The following is a 25,742-nucleotide window of genomic DNA, read 5'->3' on the forward strand; positions in this document are numbered from 1 at the left end:
GGCAAAGGATAGAATGCTTAATGTGGAAGAACATAAAGTAAATAGTAATTTCAAAGGGGCATGTACATCCTTTCAAGCTCTTTTCTTTACATTCCTCCCGAAATGCAATAATTGGATCAGTTAAAAAGTAGATTTAGCGTCATATTTAATATTTGTGAATATAAGCCTGTGAATATAAGTAGTAATTTGATTGAGAAAAACACACACAAGACAGGAAATCTAAAATTAAATATTAGATTTTTAAAAATTCAACTATTTGTTTTGGAATCCAAATTTAAATTGTTGAACAAATACCAAAACAGTGACTCTGTATGTAGCCAAAAATGTCCACATCAATGGTTTAGTAGCTTCTCATGAAAACATTGAGTTTTGTAATTTTGCATTAATAAAACAAAGGAGCAAATTTAAACATCCAAATAAGGTGACATCAACAGACAACCACAATTATGTTAAAATAATATATTTTCTGCTCGAGTCATTTCTTATCAGACCATGGTGGTACAATTTTTATTTTCATACTCCATTACCTTTGAAATAAAGGCCAAAATTCCATTTGTTTTCCCTATTATCCACTGAACTTGAAAGCTAGCTTTTTGTGATTGATGCACAAAATCCCTGTATTGCAGAATTCTGCAGTCTTTGCCCATTCAAATATATGCAGCCCCACTATTCTTCCTGTCAAAGTACATAACGTCACATTTTCCTGCAATATATCCCATCTGACAAGTTATTGCTCACTCAAATAATCTGCCTACAATCCTCTGCAGACTCTGTCATCCTCACCACTTGCCTTGCAATTTATTTTTATACCATCTGCAGTCTTAGCAATAGTCCATTCACTAACCTCATCCAAGTCATCAATACATATTGTCAATAATCATGGCCCCAGAATTGACACATATGACATTCCATTAGTTACAGGTTGTCATCATGAAAATGCCTCCTTTATCCCAACGTTCTACCTTCTATTAGTTAGCCAATCTTCTATCAATGCTGAAATACAACCCCCAAGATCATGGGCTTTCATAAGGCACCTTTTGGGCAGTACCTTATCAAAAAATGTATTGCATTAGATATATATTTATGAGAACGATCGCCAAATCATCTTCCCGATATCAGGATTCAGCACAGTGTTTGTTTTTATGTTCTGACTTACCGCCATACTGATTTTATCTCTGCTCCCACTGAAACATTTAATCCACTTTTTTATTCATGTATCTTGTTTGCACCTTTACAGCATATTTAGAATTTTAGCATTTGTATGAATACCCCATATATGAATCTTAAGACAATATTTCAAGTTCAGCAGCTTTAATCTCATTTCTCACACAGTGGTGACAATATCGTCAAGAGTTTTCATTCTAATTAGTGTTTGCAACTATAGCAACCAGACACTGAAGATATAAAAGTACTACCATGTTGAAGTAATCCTTGCAACCTTTTACCTGAATGGATTTTGTAAACATAAAAGCAGATAATTTCAGATTTACAACTTAAATTTTTTTTAAAAAATCAAAATTACATATTCCTCGACCAGTTTCAAAATTACAGAACTGTTTATTCTCATTTTCCAAATAAAATTCAAAATCAAATTTAGTCAACTACGTCAAATCAAAAATCACAATCAAATGTGAAGAATCTTCAGTATATGTAAACACCAGACTCTCTTTCAATAAGCATTCCTCAAAATCAATGCATAGGTCTACATTTTGAAAAGCACTTTAGGAATTGAATACCTCACTGTGATCAAACATCTCAGCATTTAATAACATAAAAGGGTTATAACAGACTGAAGAAATGAAAAGCTCTCCTATTGCTGGTTGACAATTTTATCTTATTCATGAATGGGAAGTGGGCTTCATGGCAGCATTTGTTGCCTATTCCTAGTTAACCTTGAGAAGCCATTGGTGACAGCCTTCTTAACCCAGCACCTCTAAGGACAGAGTTCCAGGATTTTGACCTGGTGACACAGAAGAAACAGTGCAGTAGTTCCAAGTCAGGATGAGTCAGGGTGAGTGGCTTGGAGGGGAACCAACAGGTGTTGGTGTTCCCATGTATCTGCTGTCCTTATCCTTCCAGGTGGCAGAGGTTGTAAGCTTGGAAGCTGCTGTCTTAAAGAGCCTTGGTCAATTTCTGCAATGCATCTTGTAGATTGAGACACTCTGCTTCCACTGTGCTTCAGCGGTGAAGGCAGTGAGTTCTTGTGAATGTGGTGCCAAACAAGCAGGCTGCTTCGTGTTCATAAATGAAAACTATCTTGCATTTTGTGGAGGGCTTAACAAAAAGTGGATTCTCATTCTTGTCTCCCTCTGGATTTGGTGTTTGAGTATCTCCCCCTGTAGGTATGGAGATCTTGATCTGTCTTAATGTGAGTTCCAGTGGCAGCTGGATAAATACCTGAGGAGCGGGGCCTGGACCAAGGTCTGTCTGAGCAGTGACGGCATCAGCAACGGAGCAAAGGACAGCAAACCAGGGCTTGAATAGCAGCAGCAGCAGGATAAATATCTGAGCAGCGGAGTCACTCAGAATGAATGTAGAGCTGAATCTAGGTGCGAACTCCGAAAGTGATGTCACGACTCAAAAGTAATATAGACTTGGCTGCTCAGGAACAAGGTTTGCAGACGGGATGAGTAGCATCTGGAGAAAGATAAAGTACTTACGTTTTGTAGTTGTAGTCTGCTAGGAATAGAGGGTGGGAGTGAGAGACCTGAGTTTGGTGACTAGTGGGTAAGATTGTGTAATCAGTTCCTGGATTATTGTCTATATTTGATAAGGTTGATTTAGTCGATAAGGTTCAAAATAGCAGGACAACTTGGCACTGTGGAATGCTTCTGCATTTTGTGGGAATTCAGGGACACTTCCATTGTCCATGGTGACTACATATCCAGGAAGTGTGTTCATGGAGTGCCACATGGAGTGCCTGGAGCTACTGATGAACCCACTGTGGTGCGTCCATTAGGCTGAGAATATTGTGAATAGCAACTTTAGCGATTTGGTCACGCCACCAGTAAGGGTTACACGGATAGAGAACAGTTGGGGGACCACCAGGAAGATAAAAAAGCATGGGCAGGCAATGCAGGAGACCCCTGTGGCCATTCCCCTCTCAAACAGGTATATCATTTTGGATACTGTTGTGTGGGTTGGGATGTAAAAGAAGTGAGCGTGTTACGTTGATGATAAAGGGAGAATATCACAGCCATACTGAGGGAGGACACCTTGGAGGGCTCATCCAGTTACAATGTAGAGGTTGAGCAGGAAGGGTGCAATCACATCTCATGGGATTGTACTGCAGACCTCCCAACAGCTAGCGGGGTGGTAGAAGAACAGATATGTTGACAGATTACAGAAAAAATATGAAAACAAAAGTGTTGTTGTGATTTGTGACTTTAACTTCCCCCATATTCATTGGGACACACTTACTACCAGATGCTGGGATGGGGGTGGAATTTATTAGGTGTCCAGGACGGTTTTTTGAAACAGCATGTAAACAGTCCAACTAGGGAAGGGACCATACTCGACCTGGTATCAGTGAATGAGCATGGCCAAGTGATCAAAGTTTCAGTGGGGGAGCATTTTGGGAACAGTGACCACAGCTCTAAATTTTAAGTTACTTATGGATGAGGATAAGAGTAGTCTTCGGATGAAAGTATTAAATTGGAGGAGGGCTAACTATGACAATATTCGGCAGGAACTGGGGAATGTAGATTAGTGATGGCTGTTTGAGGATAAATCCACAAATAGCATGTGAGAATCTTTTAAAGGCCAGTTGATTAGAGTTCAGGACCAGCATGTTCCTCTGAAGGATAAAGACAGCAAGATTCAGGAACCTTGGATGATAAGAGAAATTGAGAGCTTAGTCAAAAAGAGAAGAAGACATATGTAAGATTTAGAAAACTGAAGACAGACATAACCCTCAAAGAGTACAAAGATAGCAGGAAAGAACTCAAATAAGGAATTTAGAGGGCTGAAAGGGGCCATGAAATGTCTTTGCAAACAGAATTAAGGAAAATCCCAAGGCATTTTATACATATACAAGGAGCAAGAGGGTAGCTAAGGAAAGAGTAGGTCCACTCAAGGACAAAACAGGGAATTCACACATGGAGCCGGAGGAAGTGGGTGAGATCCTTAACGAATACTTTGCTTTGGTATTCACAAAGGAGAATGACATGGTGGATGGTGAGTCTTGGGAAGGGTATGTTGGCATGCTAGGGTATTACAATATAAAAAAAAGGTGTAGGATGTTTTGAAAAGCATTAAGGTAGGTAAGTTCCCAGGACCCAATAGGATCTAGCCCAGAATACCAAGAGGCAGGTAAGGAAATTGCTGGGGCCTTATACAAAATCCCAGTGTCCTCTTCAGTCACAGGAGTGGTCCCAGAGGACTGGAAAATAGCCAATGTTTTTCCTTTGTTTGAAAAGGGCAACAGGGATAATCTGGGGAATAACAGGTAGGTGAACCTTACGTCATTGGTAGGGAAATTATTGGAGAAGATTCATAAGTATAGTATTTACTCACATTTGGAAAAAATATGGACTTATTAGCAATAGGCAGCATGGCATTATGCAGGGAAGGCCATGTCTCACAAACTTGATTGAAGGTTTTGAGGAAGTGGCAAAGATAATTGATGAGGGCAGGGTGGTAAATGTTGTCTATATGGACTTTAGTGAGGCCTTTGACAAAGTCCATCATGGCAGACTGATACAGAATGTGAAATCACATGGGATCCAAAGTGAGCTGGTAGCAAGGATACAAAACTGGCTTAAATTGGAAGACAGAGTAGCGGTGGGAGGGTATTTTTCTGACTGGACATCTGCAATCAGTGCTGGGACCCCAACTGCTTGTAAAACATACATAAATGATTCGGAGGAGAACGTAGGTGGTCTGATTAGTAAGTTTGCAGACAAGACAAAGATTGGGGGAGCTGCAGACCACGAGGAAAATTACCAGAGGATACAGCAGGATATACATAGGCTGGAGACTTGGACAGAGAAATGGCATTTAGAGTTCAATACAGTCAAATGTGAGGTGATGCGTTTTGAAAGATGTAATGCAAGATGGAAGAATGCAGTAAATGGGAGAACCGTTAGTAGTATCAACATAAGTGGGATCCAGGCGTGCAGGTCTACAATTCCCTGAAAGCGGGAACACAAGTGGTTAAGGTGGTCAAGAAGCTGTATGGCATGCTTGCCTTCATCAGTCGGGGCGCATAGTATAAAATTCAGCAAGTCATGTTGCAGCTTATCAGAACTTCAGTTCGGCCTCATTTGGACTATTGTGTACAGTTCTGGTCACCACACTACCAGAAGGATATGGAGGCTTTGAAGAGGGTACAGAAACAGTTTACATGGAAGTTGCCTGGTTTGGATGGTATTAGCTAAGACAAGAGATTGGACAAAATTGATTTGTTTTCACTTGAACGTCAAAGGATGAATAGTTTACAATATTATGAGAGGCATGGATAGAATAGATAGTCAAAGACTTTTTCCCAGGGTAGAAATGTCAGGTTCAATGTGACATAGATTTAAGGTAATGGGAGTAAGTTTAAAGGAGATATAAGAGGCAATTTTTTTTACTCAGAGGGTGATAAGTGCCTGGAATGCGCTTTCAGAGGTGGTGGTGGAGACAGATAGAATAGCAACGTTTCAGAGGCATCTAGACAGATACATGAATAGGCAGGGAAGAGAGGGATATGCACCGCGTAGAGCCAAAAGGTTTTTAGTTTAGGAAGGTATCATATATCGATGCCATCTTGGTGGGCCGAAGGGCCTGTTCCTGCGCTGTACTGTTCTTTGTATTTTGTATTTCAGGTTTCTCTCCCTCACTGGCTGGTTCCTCTTTCCAATTGATTTTATCTAATAAATGTTATGACAAAATCATCGACGGCAACAAAACTACAATAGTAACTGGTATCTCGAACTACAACCCCATTCCTGTATCACTCATCTTTTGCCTCTTACACTGTCACATCTGATACCAAGTGTGGTATACACTTTGCTACAGAGTTGAGGACATATAATTAGATCTCTTGACCACATCCTGCAAGATCATCTCTTCTACCTGGATTCTCCTGTTCAAAAAATAAGCCAACAAAACTTCATAGCTCATTATGACAATGGATCACAGACCTGAATTACTTACAGGCATATTGAACTTAAGTAAAATATATTGTTTTAGTTTGTTTTTAAAGGGACTTCCAAACCAGAAATGGCTGACAATGAAATTCAGTGACCAGCTGAAAAATTTGTGTGTGGATTACACTTAGCCTAGAAAGAGACCCTGGAATGTCGCGCTTGGAAGCACGTCAAGGAATTTCAGAGAAAGACTTCAAAGGAATAGATACAATGCAAAAACCTGAACCATCTCCTGTGGGCTACATCTCCAAACTGTGGACATAACGGGAGGTAACTGAAAGCAGTATGGGAGAAAGACACATCTGTGTTCCTCTCTTCCAGGGGAACACAAGAGAAAAGTTTACAACCAACTGAAGCTCTGGTATGTATCTGTGTGAGAGAGAGATTATCTGGAGTTCTAGTGCTTCTGGACTAGAGTGTACTACAAGGATTTTCACTGATAACTACTAGACACACAGGTAAATGAGTTAAGAACTGAAAGTTTCTCTCTTTACATATCTCTCTCTCTCATTAGTTTTTTTGCTCGAAGTTGCCAGTCACAGTCAAATAAAAAGCAAACAACTCCTTTCAGTGCATCTGCAGAACCCAAAATCTCCAAACCAATTGCTAAACTACCAGAGTCAACACCACCCAAATCACTCAACTTAATGACAGCAACATTTTACTATCTACTCCACACAAACAAACCAAGGACTGATGTGTAATCATTTTTAACTGTTGTCTTTTTACTCACTTCTCATTTCCAATCTGTGCTTGTTGCATTTTATTTTTTCTCACCTTCACAAACTCACCGACACTCTAACTCAGGAAAATCGGGTTCAATTGTCTTTTTAAAACAAATATAATGGAATTAGGAAAGGTATCAACAGCAGAAGGGATCCTTTGTTTTAAATTAACCTTATGGTGATCGGAGAGGGGGGTAAGAATAAAGAAAGGGAACCAGTTCCTGCCTGCTCACATGGGATCATAACTAATTGGAGTCTGTCGTCTGTGGACCAGTCATAACATGATTCACTTTCGTCTTTGCCCAGCCCTAACCAGTTAATTGCCAACCAGTACATTTAGCATTTGTGATCAGCTCCCCACCATACAGCAGCAGATAACTAACTCCCCTTAACTTAATTTGCATAATTTTGTCCATTGCTTTTTAAAAGCATTGTTCCCACTACCTTCAAATGTATTCTCATTCCTTCCTAAAGTGGCCACTCTGAGACACTGACAACTAATGTCCATTGTACAAGATCATTAAAAGCATGGTTGTTTTACATTTCAACAGTCAGCATTTTCCTTACAAATGCCTTCAGATCATCTCACTTCAACGATGAGATAATTCATTCATGATCAAGAAGTCAGACACCATCTAAGACAAAGCAGCTCACTTGTTCAGCCCCTTACCCACCATTTTAAAAATCCAGTCACTTCACAACCGGTTCACAGTGGCAACAAGACATACCATATATAACATGCAATGTAGCAAATCACAAGGCTTCTTTGGATGCACCCGTCTAGGCCAAGTGCTCCAGATGGGATTACCACATCCTACATGTTCTCTTCCAAGCCTGAGCTGAGAAATAACTCATCATTCATTCACAGTTCCTGAGTCCAAAACCTCAAATGTCCTCACTAACAGCACTGTAGGTATACCTACACCAACAACAGTTCAAGATGCAACTCACCACTGTCTTTTCAAAGGCAATTAAGAATGGGTAAAAATTGCTAGTCTTGTCAGAGATGCACATATTCCATTAAGGAATAGAAATAAAAAAATGATAGTTTGTGTGACTGAACTTTGACATATATCCTTTTTTATCTTCCGAAGCACTTAAATGCCTTTAACATTGGTAATATTGGTAACTTTAATGTTAATGACCAATCCAGTAGAAAGACTGTATATTCCACTGCTGTAAAATCATCCACCTCTATTCCTTCCTCACCTACACAAAATTGTGCACACCTCTCATCCAGCAGTTACTACACAGCATATCATACCCACCGGGTGTGTAATATAGTAAAAGCAACACAAATATAGAGCATGAGGGGTAAAGGACAACAATGGGAAAAAACAGAGCTGACTATATAGGCCATATTATGGTAGAAGTACCATCAATCTTGGGCATCAGTGGATAGAACAATGCAAGGGTGGTTCTGGAAAGATTCCAGCAATTTGGAAAAGCACAAGTGTAACACCACTGTTCAAGAAAGAAGACAGAAAGAAGGAAACTACATGCTAACTAACCTAACATCTGTCATTGAAAAAATCTGTTAGAATGGATTTTTAAAAGTAGTAACAGGATATTTTGAAAATCATAAAATGATCAAGCAGAGTCAACATGGTTTTATGAAAGAGCAATTTGTTAGAGTTCTTTGAGGATACAACTGGCAGGGTGAATGAATAGGAATCAGACGTAGGAGGACATGCCTGCACAGGGATATAGATATGTTATGTGAGCAGACAGAAATTTGGCAGATGAAGGATAATGTGAGAAACCATAAGGTCAGAGGGATTAGTAGAAAAGCAGATTATTCAGATAGTGAGATACTGCAGAATGCCATACTACAGAGGAAGAGTCAACACAGTGTGGAGCTGGAAGAACAGAACAGGTCAAGCAGCATCAGAAGAGCAGGAAAGTCGATGTTTCAGGTCAGGACCCTGCATCAGAATAGGAGAAGGGGAAGGGAGCTTGGAAATAAATAGAAGGAGGATGAGTGGGGTCGGGGGAAGGTAGGTGGGATGATGAGAGGTGGATGCAGGTAGGGGGTACTGGGGGTTGGTCACTGGGAAGGGTGGGGCGGATGTACTGGTTGGATCAGGTCAAGGAGATGAGAGGATGAGTGGGCAGGAGAAAGGTAGGTGGTATGTTAATAGGTGGATGCAGATGGGGAGTAGTGGGGATTGGTCAGTGGGAAGGGTGGGGCGGATAGGTAGGGAAGAAGATGGACAGGTTGTGTCAGGTCAATGAGACGGGGATGAGGAGGAAGGTTGGATGTGGAATGAGGCTGGTGGTTGGGAGATTTTAAAACTGGTGAATCCTATGTTCAGGCCATCAGGCTGTAGGCTCCTGAGGCGGAATATGAGGTGTTGCTCCTACAGTTTGCAAGTGGTGTTATTGTGGCACTGGAGGAGGGCCAGGATGGACATGTCACCAAGGGAGTGGGAGAAGGAGTTAAAATGGTTAGTGACCGGAAGGTGTTATTGATTATAGCGTACAGAGCACAGATGCTCCACGAATCGGTCCCCAAATCTGTGCTTGCTCTCTATGCTCTGTATGTAATAATCAACAACACCTTCTGGTCGCTAACCATTTTAACTCCTTCTCCCTCTCCCTTGATGACATGTCCATCCTGGCCCTCCTCCAGTGCCACAATAACTCCACACACAAACTGGAAGATCAACACCTCATATTCCGCCTCAGGAGCCTACAGGCCAATGGCCTGAACCTAGAATTCACCAATTTTAAAATCTCCCAACCACCAGCCTCATCCCACATCCAACCGTCCTTCTCATCCTCACCTCATTAACCTGACACAACCTGTCCATCTTCTTTCCCACCTATCCGCCCCACCCTTTCCACTGACCAATCTCCACTAGCCCCACCTGCATCCACCCACCACCATCCCACCGACCTTCCCCCAGCCCCCCCCCCCCTCCATCTATTTATTTCCCAGTTCCCTTCACCCTCCTCAGTTCTGAAGAAGGATCCCAACCCGAAACGTCAACTTTCCTGCTCCTCTGATGCTGCCTGACCTGTTGTGTTCCTCCAGCTCCAGACTGTGTTGATTCTGACTCCAGCATCTACAGTTCTTGCTATCTCTCACACTGCAGAAGAACCTGGGAGTCCTCAACCACAAATCACAACATGTTAGCATGCCGATAGAGCAATAATTACGAAGGCAAATGGATGCAATGTAAAAATAAGTACTACCCTTGCTACAACAGTACAGGCCATTGGTGAAACTGCAACAAGGCAATGCATACAGTTTTGATACATTCTTCTTACTGAGGGATATGATTGCATTGGAGGCAGTTTAGTAAAGTGCAGAAAATTATGCTGTGTTAATAAACTTTGTCACATATCATGACTTTTCAAGTTCACTACAAATATGCAAAGCATAATAAAACATTACATCTCAAATTGATATGGAAATCAATCAGCTCAAACTATTTATATTGTCTGCTTCACTGGTATTCCTCTAATGTATTCAACAAATAATGCGATTGAGTAAATGGAATCCACCTGATTTTCCTTTTACACAAACCTTCTAATATTCACCTTGTGTTATTTCCATTCTTTTCACATTCGAACATCTTTTGCTATTAACACTACAGAATTGACTGCTATACATTTACAAGTCAAGTAAAATCTATTTTTAGTGAGCAGTGCTCGATCTAGTCTCTCAAACAAAGCCCCTGTGGTTATGCTTTGAAAACATTCACCGCAGTATGATATCAAAGGCCAAACACAAGACTTTATTTGCCAAAATCACTTCTTAAAATGCAGGCTCAAGCTGTTAACATTTTTTTATTCATTAATTCTAAAGGATGGAAATTTGTTGATAGCAATAATCAAACTTCTATTAGGTGCTCCTAATCAGTGAAATTCTTGTGCTGGGGTGTTGAAAAACATATCAACCCACACTTCAAAAATTCAAAGATATTAAGAAGAGGAGAAAGGAGGGAAATAATCTCATCAACTCGAAACCAAAATTTAAAAGTACATTCGAACCCGTCAAAGCTCGCTCAAAAATAGCAAAACAAATAGCTTTGCTTAAAAACTACCTTGGTTCACACATGTTTGAGGATTACAAAAACGACTGAAAACACACACCTTGGTTAAAATGATCATGACTGTGATCCAAGTTGTCCCAATAAACCTTCAAGATGTTTAATAATATTTCTAAACAGGTTGATTTGAAAATATCTACACTTCTGGAGAAAATCATATGCTTATTGTTTGGCAGCAAGGCCATAGCTAGGGAATATAAACACAGGTTGTTGGAGTTTCACATTGTTCTTTAGGTTTTCCATTTCTATTTCGATGTGTTTTAATCTGTAAATCCAAACCTCTACATCTTAGCTATAAAAAAAGTTCAAGTTACCAGCTGACTGAACTTACTTTTAAGCAATTCATCCCTTCCTCCCTTCAAGACAGGAATACCATGCTGTCAAACCTCCCTTAGCTCAAGAAAATAGCATGGCATGATTATGTTATCTCAGTAAAAATAGATAGCACTGCAGGAATAGAACTGAAGACAAGTCACTTAATTAAACGATAAGACATGACGGTTGCACGCACCCAGAGAAGTATTCTTTAATTTTCTCAATACTTGCTGAAATTCTGGAAGTGGTTGTTAACGCTCAAATTATTCATCAGCTTCAATGTTCTTGCATGGCAGAAATGATCAGCAACATTGCTTTTAGCACTGCTTATCTTACTACCTGTGCTGCCCATTTTTCTCTGATCTATAATGCCTGTGAGTCTTCCACATCATAAAATTTGGCACGTACATTCCCACTTATGTTATTATATGGTTGCCCAATTATCTAGTTTCCACTCAGAAGTACCTGTTGCTGTGCTTGGAAAACAAATATTCATGGTTTTCAAGTCTAGCTGTTCATTTTGAACCAAGGAAGTTTGTGCTTGTAGGTGTTCACAGATGGAGGTAACTCTTTACAGTTTGATATGGATGAATACGTGCTTATTTTTATTTAAAATTAATTCATGGGTTGTAGGTATCATTGGCAGGGTCAGCGCCCCCAACATTAATTTGTTTTCAGCTGCCAAGGAACCCAAGGCCTGGAATTCCCTCTCTCAATGTCTCTTCCTTCTTTCAATGATCTTAAAACCCACCCTCTTTCCCAAATCCACCCTAACATTTCCTTATCTAGCTGGGTTTGATAACACTACTTTGGAATGTTAAAGACACTATATAAATGCAATATTTTGTTGTTTTAATTTAGAATCAACTAGGATGGGAGACACACATATACCAAATGTGACAGGCCGTAGGTTTCCATCCCTAACAGACATTTAAAAAAACAGCTGTTTCACTAATGACACTCAGACAATTGTGTAGTAACTTTTGGTACTGGGTTTGGCTTCATTTTGTTTTATATTGTAATAGGGCTTCCAGCAGCATGTTGCAACAGTTAGGAAGGGGACAGAGCAGGGAAGCTTGAGCAGGTAAGCAGATCCCCTGGAACAAGAATGGTATCTTTACAGAAAGACGCTTCGTGGAGACAGAGAGAGAGAGACAGACAGACAGTCAGAGAACTTCTTCAACCAGATGTAAACTACAGGTTTAATTCCATATAAATTCTGTTTTCCTAGCCTAGCCTTTTCTTTACAAGCATAAAGGGAAATTATGATCCCAGTGGAATAACAAATCCTTGCTTCATATTCTTTGGGACATCTGTGGGCTTAAATCCTATATTACACTTCAAAATGGAATTCAAGTTCTATAAAAATGGGATTTGAACTTACATTCTCTGTGATATTTGCCCAAGACTATGAATAACTTGTCCAGCGGCAAAACCACATGACTGAACACCTAAACTATCATCTTTTCCTCTTCCATGAACTTTTGAGATTTCATAACAGTTTCTTCTTTGTATAAATGACAAACTTTATTCATTATGTGGTCCCATTTTGTTTTAAAATCCAAGAGCTTCCTTTAGATCACATGTCCTCAGCGCTTGCAATTCCCATTCTCCTTGTAAGCACTAGCTGAATAGCCACATTATGATCATCTCGCTGCCTCACACATTTAGTGGTTGTAAAATCCATTTTCAGTTCATTTAGTATTCTTGGTCCCCCTATTTCTGTGACCTCAAATCAAGCTTCAAGGTCTCCACTATCTACAAAGCTACCACAGTTATTGATCAGGAGACAGTAACATAGTGGTAATGTCGCTAGACTAATAAGCAAAAATCCCAGAATGATGTTCCGGGGACATGGATTCGAATGTGGCAATTCAAAAAACTACCCATGACTACCATGTACCCACTGTTGCTAAAAACCCATGTAGTTCATTAATGCCCAATAGGGAAGCAAACCTACTATTCTTACCTGGTCTGGCCTATATGTGATGCCAGACCCATATCCATGTTGTTGGCTCTTAACTGCCCTCTGAGACGGTCTAGCAAGCCACTCAGTTTGAAGGGAATTAAGGACGGACCGTAGTCAGTGCACTGACATCACATGAATGAGTTTGACAAATGCATGAGACTCCATGGTTAAAAGCTCATTTCCTTTCAAGATTTGAATCTTCATGTCAGGTCTGCGAAGCTTGCGATAGGGTTAGAGTTCAACAAAATTTCAAAACCATTATCTTACTCAATTTCTGGTCTCAAGTTTCACTACTTTACAAAATTCTCATTCATGCACATCTTAAGAATATGTTTTTATCCAAGTTACAAATATCGATTCCACGTACTCCTCCACTTTTAACTTTCCAAGATGGTGCCAGCATAGTAGGTAGGGCTCATCAGAGCCAATCCACTCCAGGCCAATGGCATTGTTTTCTCTATGTACATTTTGTATTTTTTCTTTTTTTCATTCTTCTTCATCTTCGAGGCTGGAGCGGTATCAGCGGGGTGGTGGCTGCAGCGTCAGCAGCTTGAACCAGGACTCCTGGTGGTGCCCAGAGCCTGGACTCCCGGCAGCAGGAGGCCCAGAGTCAGGACTCCTGGTGGCAGTAGTGCCTACAGCAGGGAAGTCCTGGCAGCGGTAGACAAAGAACCTGGACTCTTGGCAATGGTGTTGCCTGGAAGGGAGGCACCTAGTGGCAGTAGGCTCAGAACCTGCATTCTTGGCAATGGTGGTGCCCAGAGTGGGGACTCCTGATAGTGGTAGGTCCAGAGCCTGGACTCTTAGTCGTGTCAGTGAGGAAGCAGCAGCAGCAGAGCCGGAGTCTCCTGCAGCATTGGTGTCGTCATTGCTGTTCCTGTTGTGGGACTCCTTGAGGACCAGAACACCTTGCAGAGACCTTGTAGAAGCCCTGAAGCTGTGCTTAAGATTCCAATTTAAACAGAAGGTGAACTCTTATTTAACAAGTTTCTTTTTATCCTTATTGTAATTCAAAAAGGGTGCCAGATTGATGCAACAAAACACTTTCACTGTATTTTCAAAATGTATATGACAATAAATAAATCATTCATTCATTCATTCTTTATATTCTTGCTATAACAGAACCAGGGGTCATCACAGTATTTTCTACACTATCTTATGTTTACAGCCTGAAAGCTATGGAATTCCTCATCTAAAATGTTTAAGGTGCTAAACTCCAAGTGTGACACTGTCTAACAAAGTACCACTTTTTAATTTGATTCCAGTTGTTTCGTATGAGATCATATCATCAATCTTCTGCATTCTTCAACTATTTTAAAACTTGATTTCTCTTATTTTATCTCAGTTCAACATGTTCATCAATTCTGTTCTCACTGGCCCACATTAGGTTAATTTATTGTCACAAAGCTTGAGGTTACTTTAATCATTAACCCATCCTTTCCTCAAAACAGCTCAGAGCTACCTAAACACCTTCATTTCCTAAGGTTTTAGAGTAGATTTGTAGCTCGGGTTGTGGATGTTGTGGTTGGTTGGCTCGCCGAGCTGGTTCGTTGTTCCGCAGATGTTTCATTACCCTCCTGAGTAACATCATCAGAATTCCTAGAAGCCTGGTTCTCCACTAAGAAAGCCATCAACAAACACATCGAGCTAGACCCCATAGACATTCCATTGTGAAGGAAAACCGGAAGTGAGGTAATCCAGCACAACGGACACCAGAGTTTAAATAACCGGCAGGAAAACACAACAGCGCTTCATTGGAGGCTGCACTGATGATGTTACCCACCAGGGTAATGAAACGTCTGTGGAACAACGAGACAGCTCGGCGAGCCAACCAACCACAACACCTTCATTTCCTGAAACCTGCTGTACCAGCTTAAAGTAGACATTTTTGACAGACCTTTATTACCTCTTTTCCTCACACATCTATAAACACGTTGAGGGCACTGTGTGTTAAAAGTTCATAAACAAATGAAAGTGGATGCTTTCTTCAAAGTTATCACCTTGGGATTTCCAGCTCTACGAGCATGGCTCTTTGATGGATTTTTCAGTAAACAGTTTGCGCAATTTTCATTTAAAAACCTATGGATTGTGTTGGGCTAATTGCTTCATACAGTAGAAACTATTCCATAAAATTATTGAATATTCCTGATAACATTTACCCAAGATAGCCACAGCAAGCTTAAAATACCCCTAAACGACATAGACTTTAGATATTTTAACCATTCAGTATCTATTTAAATTATATGCAGGAGTATGTTTAATTTCAAACTGCACTTGGAACAACCTTTGCAACTGTAATCAATTATGTGAGTGTGTGGAAACAGGGCATAGGTGAAACACGTTTAAAATCCACTGTAAGTAACAAACTTTAGATTAACATACTTTAAATTTAATTTTATACTTAATAACTTATCATTATTAAATTGATGGAAAACTATTTTGAAGCACTTATTAACATGCTACCTAAAAATGAAAAAGAACCAAACAGTCATTTGATGATTCAACAATAAGTCACATAAATTAATCTCAAAGTGATAGGTATAATTAAATAACTTCTCTGGTCCATCTAAAAGTATTTTTTGTGAAAGAACAAAATTGAAATTTTAAAGGTTAAGAAAAAAGATAAAAACCTGTGTTTAAAAAAAAACGAGCAGCATAGGGCATTTGCCTAGATTCCTTAACAACAGCAAGTTATAAAATATTAAGTTACTAAAATATGTTGCAGCATGCTAGCATTCCTCACTGTTGTGAAATACATTTTACAATGGTGGTGGGTCTATTCAGTAAAAAAATTGCCAATCTTTCAATACAAATTAATATATAATTCACTGTCATTCTGTACAGTTATCAATAAATTACCAATAATCCTGATCAATTCTTTGCACTCACACAATGATATCAAAGAGTGCTATCAAACAACTGCATGAAAGGGAAGAATTTCAAAATGAATTATCTAGTTTCATTCATAAATACTATTAAGACTTACTGCAGTTGAACCATTTGATGAATTATCATATATCCTTACATCAATTAAACATTCATTCACTGCAAAATTCAATTATATTAATATTGCTTAACTATGTCTATTCACAAGCATTTTCATCCAGTTTCCACAGCAATTAACTTATATTAGATATTCATTTCTAAATCTCATTACTCATCTTCAAAAGATAATTCTGAACACAACTTCATTCTCTCTTTCCTTTCCTTTCAACAATTCTACCTTTTGGAGTGCAACTTTTCTTCTGTGCAGTAACATATGTTATTTGCACTTGCTGTGTTTTATTCAGGGTATCTTCACTCCCCGTCCTCTGCAGCTTTTCACCCAAGCTGACTGTCTTTGAACTGTAGCTGGAATCTTCTTTATTTATTGCAGATAGCTTAGAAGTTGTACTGACTGATGAAGGTCTGGCCAGTCGCGATGGCTTGGACATTGTTCTTCTGTCCTGTTCCTTATTTCCTTCAATATGCTCTGTATACAAACTTTACATTCAAAAAAAAAATCCTGCAGACATCTGCTAGATGCAAGCCATCAGTGTAGCGTGCATGGTTCAACTGAGCTGAAATGTAGCGCAACAGTACAACATCACTAATAGAAACAAAAAGGCACTGTGTGATTTCACAGACAGTTTATCAGACCTGTGGAATGTGGATGTATTGAGATGAAGCTGATGACTTGTCTGCTGTTGGTGGGTTTCACCACGTACCAGGAACAGATGCTCTGTCAGATATTATTAAACCCTCCAGCAAGTAGAGACTAGACACTGGGCCGCACCAAAGCATACCAGAAATTTCACCTTCACCGGCCTCCTCAGGTATGACAGGAAAAATAAACCAGATGTAAACTCAGAAAGCAATGGATCATTATTTATTTTGACAGTCCAGCTCTAACAATCAGCTACAAAGTTGTTCAAAATATCATCTGTTTCTGCACTCGGCAGTTAGGATTTACTCTATAATTATCAAATGCTTGCATCTGTCAAGATTAACTTGCTGACAGTTACACAAATGCTACTGAATGTAGTGATACTAGTCATTCCAGATCTACAGAAAACATTTAGTCAAAAACCATACGCATTGGACTTTTAAGACAAAGAATCAAATTTGTTCTACTGATCACGTAATTATTTTATTAATGATCTGCTGTGCAGCACATAAATCTCTTGGAAAACTTAAAGAAAGTTACAGAATCACAGAATTGCTATCACACAGAGGAAGGCTGTTCAGCCACCAAGTCTGCACCAGCTCTCCTAATGAGTAGTTCTCCCTCCTTCACCCTGTAATCCTGAACATTCTTCCTTTACAGATAACTATAGTTTTCCCTTTTGAATATTTTGACTGAACCTGCCTTTACCATGCTGTCTGGCAATTCAAGCGCTCAGTGAATTTCTAAACTTTTGGCACAAGGAATGTCAAACAATCAAAAACAATAACAATGATTTTATCACAAAAGCCACAATTTTGTACATCTACATTATATAGATCAGGTAGCATCATCTATTAGTAATAGATAAAATTAATAAAAGCTGTAAGCTCATGGGAGATGAAGGATTGCCCTAAACTATCACAATGACAAAGTGGGCTTCGTAATAATGTAGTTCAGCAAACTGTATTGCAAACTGTTGAAAACCAACATTATCACAGTGTCTTTCCAGAAGGGTCTCGACCCGAAACGTCAGCTTTCCCGCTCCTCTGATGCTGCTTGGCCTGCTGTGTTCATCGAGCTCTACACCTTGTTATCTCAGCTTCAAAGTGCCATCTGGTTTCCAGTAGTCAATTTCTACTTCAAGGCTTCAGAACCACATACATAAAATAAAAAGTATTGTTATATAAAATATTGTATGAACACCTTTCAGTAGAGAGAGCATTATTATTTATGATATTTTTAGAAAAAACAACTATCCAGATTTTTTTACTTTTTTGAATAACAACTTTAATATTCTTAAAATATGTAGTTTAACACTGCACCAATGGTACACCAGCACTGATTCAGCAATCCAGAGCAGACTTGAAATGGTAGTTTCAGATGGGGGGGGGCAGAAGCGAAGAAAATCATAATTCACACAACATGCTTTGAATTCACTGAAATCTTAAAACTAAGATTCAAGACTAATCTTCATTTATAATATTTAAAATACATCAATCTCAGTTCCTTGGTTGGATTACTGCTTTTGGGAACTGTGTGTAAGGCATACTTAAAGTCCAACATAGGGAAAAAAATCTTATACTCCTGTTGACTTTTACAAACTTGAATGGGGAAGAATGGTAACAAAAAAGGAGCCACATATGCAAAGAATACTTGCTTACATCAAATGCACTCAATTGCCTTACCACGCTGTGCCAGAAACTCATTATCGCACGTTTAACAATCATAAATGTATTTTTAAAATTGTTCTGCATGTCAAGTAGATGGTTGATAAATAGTAATCCTTAAAGCTATCCCCTTTCAACCTTCCATGACTAGTTTCAAATATTGTTCCAGGGAAAAGTCACAGGAGCAATACCACCAAATGGGATGTGATTGACTAAATTTTAAGAACTACTGTTGCATAAAGATAGAGAAACTAATTTACTTTGTAATAGGTTAGTGTTGAATCTTGGCATGATTGCAGAAGGATGTTCATAAAAATCAATTTCCTTTTCAACAATATTAGCATGACATTAAATGGTCAAGACAAAAATATTCTACAAACATCACTGTCACATGCAAATCAATTTAACTTTGACTGCAAGCACAAAGACTGAGACACGAATGAACTGCGGACGACTGACAATGGATTTCTCAGGGTTTTATGCATTCATGGCCTTTTATCATAACTTTGAAGGGCTGTCAGGGCTTTTTATGTAACATTAAATGAACCAATAAACTGGATTACTGGAGACGGGATACAGAAGGTATGCTTGACTGCACAGCAGCTATTCCTTCATGGGTCAGGTGAGAGCAAGAGTTAATGATGTAAATGCAGGTTAATGTGCTTTCCTTTTTGAAGCAGATGAACAATATCTCTGAATGAATTAGAAATATTCTTTAAAAAGAAAAGCCATGACATTGGTTTGGTGATCCAAAAACTATCGCAAGTATGTCCTTTTATATAAAACAAAGAATAACCTCAACAGCTGTTCCCCTGCAAACCAGCACTATTTTCTGGAAAGTAATCGACCCCAGGGATAAAACTGTACTTCTTCCCCAATTAAGAAAAAGTCAAACATTTACCCAGGTATTATTTTAAAATTATTCCTAGTAAGAAGGCCTATTTTTCTAACATGGCAAATATTGTGTTAATTCTGACAACACACAGTAACTGTTATACAAAAATAGAGTGAAAAAATGACCAAGATAGTAAGTTGCCTACCAATGCGCAGATTAATTTCATGTGTGAAAGTAACCTTTTGTTTGTGAAAACAGGGCTGAGTTCTTCAACACCACGAAGCGTCCACAGCAGCATTTGATGGTAAATCACATTGCGAACTTACCTTGATATAAAGGATCTCACAGCAAGTAACTTAAATAAGTAAACAATTTTAGCTGTTAACAGCAAGTCTTCAATGAGTAGAATCTTTAACATAGTACAATGTTTTAGTTCATAAATTGATTAAAAAATTCAAATAAACATATCATCCTATTGGATGAACTACAAAAAGTAATTACAAGCATCTGAACAAATTGCTTTCTCTTATGGTATGTATGGCATGAAGACTCAGGCGAGTATAAAGTGGGAAGGTAATGAGATGTTCTTTTCAAAATCTTCCTGTAGGCTACGAAGGGAAGAAAATACCCATGGGCTTTGTTTCTTACAATAAGACTTGCAGGTAGATTAATGGAAGGGAAATCCTGCTTCGCCCTGAGTCAACCCAGCAGAAGTAATTGAACATACCAAGAGTGTATAACAAATTTCGGATCATTATGCTTCAGTGGGAACCTGACACAAGTCACAAATCTATCTTGGTTTCTAACCAGAAGGAAAGCAATAAACAACCAGAGAAAACAAAACTGAAATAGTTTTAAGTTAATCTGATGAATGAATTGAATGCTTTACTTCATCACTTCATTATACGTGATCAGAAAAATAATTCACAGCAACTTATTTTATTATTAGGCCACAGTGTGTAGGCATCACTGGTTGGGTCAGCATTTATTGTTTATCCCCGATTGCCCTTGAGAAGGTGGTGGTGTGCTGTCTTCTTGAAAGGCTATAGTCTTACAGTGCTGTCAGGGAGGTAATTCCAGGATTTTGACCCAGACTGGAGAAATAGAGATATATTTCCAAGTCAGAAAGATATGGTTTAGAGGGGAACTTGGTGGTGTTCTCGTGCATTTGCTGTCATTATTCTTCTAGGTGATAGAAATCGCTAGTACGGAAGGTGCTGTCAAAGCAGCCTTGGTAACTTGTTTCACTGCCTCGTGTGGATGATGCCACACTGCTCCCACTGTGCTTCTGTGTTGGAGGAAGTGAATTTTGAAGCTATTAGATGGTGTGGCAATTAATTGAGTTGTTTTGTCCTGAAGCGTGTTGAGCTTCACTCATCTAGGCCGGAGTGGGGGTTAGTATTCCATCACAATCCTGACTAGTGTCTTACAGATAGATTGTGGGCAGCCTTTGAAGACTCAGAATTCCCAGACTCTGATCTGTTCTTGAAGTCTCAATATTTACATGGCTGATACAGTTCAGTGTCTGGTTAATGGTAACCCACAGGATGTTGGGAATTCAGTGATGGTAATACCATTGAACATCAATAGGTGATGGTTAGATTCTCTCTTGTTGGAATTGGTCATTTTACCTGGCATTTGTGCAGCAAATGTTTCTTGCCACTTGTCAGCCCAGATCTGGATATTGTTCAGGTCTTGCTATATTTGGATATCAGCTGCTTCAATATCTGAAAAATTGCAATAGTGCTGAACATTGTTTGATCAGTAACCAACATCCCCAGCTCTGATGTTATAATGAAGGGAGGTCTTGTGAAGCAGTTGAAGATGGTTGGGCCTAAGACACCTGCAATGATGGTTTTTTCTGAGATGCTTGACCACCAACAACCAGAACTATTTTCAATCATGTGGAACCCAACCAGCAGAGTATTTCCCCCCTAGTCCCCACTTCCAATTCCCATCAACTCGTGTTTCATTAGGGCTTCTTGATACTTTTATCTGTTATTGTTGTCTTGATGTCAAGGGCAGTCAATCTTAATTCTCCTCAAGTTCAGTTCTTTCATGCATGTTTGTACTAATGCTTTAATGAGGTCATGAGCTGAGTGGGTCCAGTGAAACACAAAATGACCATTATTGAGTACATAATTGAGTAAGTTTCACTTGATAACATCGTTTATGATAACTTCCATCATTTTACTGATGTTTGACAATAGACTGATGGGTTGGTAATTGGCTGAGTTGAATTTGTTCTGCTTTCTGTGGACAGGATATACGTGGGTAATTTTACTTTTAATTAATTCATAAGATATGGGTGTCTCTGGCTGGACCAGCATTTACTGTCTGATCCCTAAATTTTCCACATTGTCTGGTGGAGTCCTGTGTTATAACTACTAGAAAAGCTTAGCTAGGGGTCTGGTTGGTTATCTTCAGTAACATGCTGGAATGTTGTCAGGGTCTGTAGCATTTGCAGTACTCAATATCTTCAGCATTTTCTTGATATCATGTGAAGTGAATTGAATTTGCTCAAGGTTGACATCTATGATATTGAGGCCTTCTGGAGGAGGTCAAGATGAATCATCCACTTGGCTATCCAGTTAAAGATGTGTGTAAATGCTTCAGCCTTGACTTTTGATTGATATGCTGAGGTCTCCCATCATTAGGATCGAGATATTTTTGGAGCTGCCTCCTCCTCCTCCAGTGAGTTATTTAATTGTCCACCACTGTTCACAACTAGATATGGCAAGATTGCAGAGCTGCAATCTGACCCAATGGATGAGAAATCGCTTAGCTCTATTTATCAGATGCTACTTGACACACAGGTAGTCCTATATGTAGCGGCACCTAATTGACACTTAATTTTTAGGAGTACTTGGTGTTGCTCTTGGCATGGCCTCCTGCAATCTTCATTGAATAAAACTCCCCAGTTTGGTGGTAATGGAGGATTGGAGATTGCAATGAGACTACATGGTGTGTCTAAATATAAATTCTGCTGATGAGGGCGCACAACAACTCAAGGATTGCCAGTCAAGTGGATAGACCAGTTCAAAGTCTGTTCCATATAATACAGATAACACGACGGAAGGTATCTCTATAAGGAATGTGCAGTGGTCACTCTTACCGATACTGTTGTGGACAAATACATCTCCTACAGATTTAGGAGGTGAATATAGAGTCAAGCACGTTTGTCTCTCTTGTTAGTTCCCTCACAGCCTGTTGCACATCCAGTCTAGTAGCTACATGCTTTAGGAATTGGACAATTAGATCTGCAGTGGTGCTGCCAGTATTCTTGGTGGTGGACACTGAAGTTTACACTCAGAGTACATTCTACACACTTGCCATCTTCAGTGTTTCCTCCAAGTGGTGTTCAACATGGAGGAATACTGATTCATCAGTCGAGAGGGAGAGTTATATGATGCAATCAGTTGGAGGCTTTCTTGCCCATGTTTGAATTAATGCCATGAGATTTTATGGCATCTAGAATCAATGTTGAGAACTCCCAGAGCAATTCCCTCCCAACTGTATACCACCTTGTCACCAACTCTACTGGGTATGTCCTGCAAGCATTTTCCGGGATATTGTGAGGTATGATTCCATAAGTATTACTATGTTAGGTTATTGCTTGATTAAACTGTGAGATAGCTTTCCAAATTTTGGCACTTGTCCCCAGATATTAATAAGGAGAACGTTGCAGGATCATCAGGGGTGAGTTTACCTCTATTGATTCCGGTGCCTTAGTCAATGTGAGGTGGTCTGTCCAATCTAATCCCTTTGTTTAGACTTTGTAATGGTTGATACATCTGAGTGGCTTGATGTGCCATATCAGAAAGCAGTTAAGAATCAACAATATTGCTGTGGTTCTAGAATCACATGAAGACCAGGCTAGGATAGCAGTTTCCTTTCCTGAAGGACACCAGTGAAACAGATGGTACTTGACAACAATCAACAAGGATTTCCTGGTCATGATTAGGCTAGCATTCATTTTCCGATCTATTAGCTGAGTTTAAATTTCACCATCTGCCATGGTGGGATTCAGACCCATATCTTCAAATGCAATAACTAGCCCCAGTCATCTAACCCCAATTTATTCCATAAGATTAAGACTGCCTTAGTATCATTCAATAAGATTTATAAATCACTAGTCAACACTTTTATTACTGCTTCCTAAATCGCAACGAATCTAACTCTACTGCTGCATACTCAGACAACATAAAAATTACGATATTTTATGTTGCTTCCTGCCAGCGTAACATTTGGATCAGAGTGTTTCACCCGAAACGTTACATCTTTCAAAAGTTCAGCCAATGCTATTCAAACAGCTAATCATCTGGCTAATTGCTTCAAGTTGAGACTCAGATACCTAAGTTGTCCAACATTGTCTAAAGTCAAGAAAGAACAATAAAGGCATCATGATGTTTTAAAGATAGAAATAAAGAGGAAGCATGGAAAAGTTGATGTGAGGTTCCCTTTCAGATAAGTTCTGAAGGTCCATCAATGGAGGTTGTGGAAACAACTAGTGCAAGTGGAGGTGGTTTTCTTCCTACAAGATAACAGCAGTTATCTTTCAACAGCTCCTATTGAGGGTCTTAGAAGAAAAGCCACTTGGCTTAAGTAAACATGGTATCTATCCATTGAATCCATGAAGTGCCCTTCTGCTGAGCTGAAGGGATTGCAAAGAGAATAAAATCACCGGGAAGGGAAATGAAAATGCATTTTCAACCACACCAACATGCCTCTTCATTTTACATTAAATGGAGTTCTAAACAATCACAATTTCAATAAAACAATGAAACTTCCCCTCAATATAACATTTCATTTTCCTTTTTCCAATGTTTAATTAATTGCAAATCTTTGTGCTAAAAAGTCTACACTGAATGCATTCACCATCAATATCCAGTGGGTCCAGGTCAACTACAGGAGTAGGTTTCTTTATTCCAGTCAGCTAAAATCCCTATGGATCTCTTTCTTTAAAAATCTTTCTGGGCTTCTGGAAAAATGCCATTTCACCTCAGGACAGCCTCAGGCTTTTAAACTTCCCTTCCAGCTAGAACAAGCAAATCCAAATTGGTTTATATATGAACTCAAAGCAGTCTTTGCTTGTCAACTATGAGTCAGCATTTTCAGTCAGAGAATTGGTAAAACCATGGCTCATGATTTCCAGTTTATGTGCATTTTTCTCAGCAATAGCATGGCAGCCTATAGTCTGGTTGCCATATCAGGTTGAATTAAAGTATTAATTAACTATACAGATGGAAAGTTTGTACCATCATAGGCATTATCAAAGCTTCTTTTTTCTGCAAGTTTCTGCTGTTCTGATTTTCAAACAATACAAATCCCCTAGGGTGTCAATTAGAAGAAATGCCAATCATGGACAGGCATCTTAGACAATCAAAAAAATTGTTTTCATTCCATGCTGCTTGTCCACTTTTCTAAGAGAAAACAGATGTAGAGAAACACAGAAAATAGGAGCAGGAGTAGGTCATTCTCAGAAACATGCAGCAGTCCTCATCAGGTAGCAGTGTGCACTATCGCCTTCAGATGGAAGATGGACCAGGAGAAGAAGAAAATGACTCAAGCAACTCTTTGGCTGAAGGCAAGGAAACTGCCTCCAGCACTTCATATGTTGTGGGTTATATGCTTTTCTGTCCAAGTAACTAATGCATCATCTAACCTATGGGTGTCCTAGGAGAGGGAGCACACATGAGTCCACCTTTATACTTTAAGTCAGAGGGTACCAGGGCTGGAGTACATCAGGTCTCGCTAAATTATGCATTAAGTTATATTTACTAAGTTTCCTTTGATATTTGGCTTTTCATTACAGTGTCCATCAGGGGCCTATTACACTGAATTTGTTTAATTTGGTTACTTTAAAATTGTAGATAGGAAGATTAGAGCAGCACTCCGTCCCAAACACAAACTGCCAATGATATATAACAGTCTGAGATAACAAGGTGTAGAGCTGGATGAACACAGCAGGCCAAGCAGCATCAGAGGAGCAGGAAGGTTGCAGGAACAGCAACTCATATTCCGCTTGGGAACCCTGCAGCCCAATGGTATCAATGTGGATTTCACAAGCTTCAAAATCTCCCCTCCCCCTACCACATCCCAAAACCAGCCCAGCTCATCCCCGCCTCCCTAACCTGTCCTTCCTCCCACCTATCCACTCCTCCCACCTCAAGCCCCACCCCCATCTCCTACCTACTAACCTCATCCCGCCCCCTTGACCTGTCCGTCCTGCCTGGACTGACCTATCTCCTCCCTAACTCCCCACCTACACTCACCTTTACTGGCTCCATCCCTGCCTCTTTGACCTGTCTGTCTCCTCTCCACCTATCTTCTCCTCTATCCACCTCCCCCTCTCTCTGTATTTATTTCAGAACCCCCTTCCCATCCCCCATTTCT

The 25,742-nt window shown here is 39.5% G+C and overlaps 1 protein-coding gene across 2 annotated transcripts in view; it reads right to left on the bottom strand.

The window, feature by feature from the left end:
• Positions 1–25,742, bottom strand: part of LOC109910726 (sickle tail protein-like) — a 373,377-nt gene that overhangs the window by 265,513 nt on the left and 82,122 nt on the right. Inside the window, exon 2 of one of the 2 annotated variants that reach the window (XR_007264758.1) lies at positions 17,661–17,989. The exons of the other annotated variant lie outside the window; for it this stretch is intronic. The gene's annotated coding sequence lies outside the window, so the exon portion shown is untranslated. Of the gene's footprint in view, positions 1–17,660; positions 17,990–25,742 lie in introns of those variants that run through there. 2 annotated transcript variants of the gene reach the window in all.

Source organism: Rhincodon typus, chromosome 2 (genome assembly GCF_021869965.1).
Source record: "Rhincodon typus isolate 14 chromosome 2, sRhiTyp1.1, whole genome shotgun sequence".
Taxonomy (NCBI): Eukaryota; Metazoa; Chordata; class Chondrichthyes; order Orectolobiformes; family Rhincodontidae; genus Rhincodon; species Rhincodon typus.